The sequence below is a fragment of the Mustelus asterias genome, chromosome 21, assembly GCF_964213995.1.
Source record: "Mustelus asterias chromosome 21, sMusAst1.hap1.1, whole genome shotgun sequence".
Lineage (NCBI taxonomy): Eukaryota > Metazoa > Chordata > Chondrichthyes > Carcharhiniformes > Triakidae > Mustelus > Mustelus asterias.
Genome location: NC_135821.1, coordinates 36,699,879 through 36,701,593, shown reverse-complemented (window position 1 = coordinate 36,701,593; position 1,715 = coordinate 36,699,879).

Genomic DNA, 1,715 nt, shown 5'->3' with positions numbered 1-1,715 from the left:
TCCATTGCTGGACGTTGGATAAGCAGTCGGATAATTGAGAGCCAGTGCAGGAGTCAAGGGACATGGTGGTGAGGTGGAGCTGGGTGTTATCAGTATATATGTAAAAATTAATGCTGTGTTTCTAGATGATGTCACCGGGGGTAATAGAAGTGGCCCCAAGATAGATCCTTCAGGGACACCAAAGGTGGTGGTGCAGGAGGAGAAGGAGAAGCAATTGAGATTAAATTGATAAGAATGGAAGCAGGCAAATGCAAATCCACCCTGCTGAAGGCAATGGAAAAACCTGGGAGGAAAGTGCTGTGATCAACCATGGTCGAGAAAGAGAAAGATGAATCGTTTACCATTGTCACAGTCACATAGGATGTCATTTATGTCATTTCAGTATTGGAGGAAATTGCAACATAAAGGATTAATGCTAAATATGTGAATCTATAGTCTACATGATCAGTGACACGGACTCACATAACAGAGCATGAAGAGAGATTGTTCTATGTAGAGCCTCGGATAGAGTCTACTTTGCAAATGATTAGCATAATGTTCAATAGAAAATAGAGTTTGCTAACAGTCTCAATGCCAGCCTTATCTGTAAGCCCAGATCCACAACAACCACATGCAAGACCGGAAGAACAATAATGGAGACATTTACCGGAATTTTACCGGCATGCCCAGGACCAGGGTGGGCGAGGCTCGCAGAACGACATTCTCCATGGGCCTCGGACGGAATCTTACGAGCGCCTTGGCCGGGCGAGGCAATTGTGTGGGATGGATTCAAACATGAAGTTCCGGGAAACATTATAAGCGTATGTTAGGAAATGCAGCAGGTTACGTGGCTTAATAAGCCTTCTGCGAATATAAAGCCCTGAAAAAACACATTAATTGAGCAAACCAACCAAAACAGGAAGACAAGGTTAAGAAAATAGAAAAGGAAATGCTTTAGAAAATATCGGGCAGTTGGGAATCTCCAGCCCTGAGCAAGTTGAGCGAAAGTTGGTGCCCCTTACAGAAGCGATGCTATTACCTTACATCAATGACTTGAGGAGCTGCTCTATGTGCGGTCAATGTGATTTCCAAGAGAATGATTGGCGTTGCAATTGCAAATTTTATCACGGAACTGAAACATATCCCTGAGACATCATTAGATAAATCTATCCAATTGATGGTATTGGTGATTTCAATATATTTGCATTTAGATGCTTTTTAACCTTTTTTTTGTTGTGTTTTAATGTTTAAAGTTTATTTATTAGTGTCACAAGTAGACTTACATTAACACTACAATGAAGTTACTGTGAAAATCTCCTAGTCACCACACTCCAGCGCTTGTTCGGGTACACTCAGGGAGAATTTAGCATGGCCAATGCACCAAACCAGCACATCTTTCGGACTGTGGGAGCACCCGGAAGAAACCCACGCAGACACGGGGAGAACATGCAGACTCCGCGCAGACAGTGAATTCCCAAGCCGGGAATCGAACCCGGGTCCCTGGTGCTGTGAGGTAGCAGTGCTTGATGCGCTATCAATAAGGCGAAAGACTACCGGTGTGCCAATACAAGTGTAGGCTTTTATTCACAACAGAATCAGGAGCAGATCCCAACAAATAACCAACCCTGGACTGAACAAGGGGGAGGAGGCAGCCACCTTTATACTAGGTGCCGAGGGGAGGAACCAAACTGGAAGGGGGTGTGTCCAGGTATGTCAAACACACACAACCGTGGTCC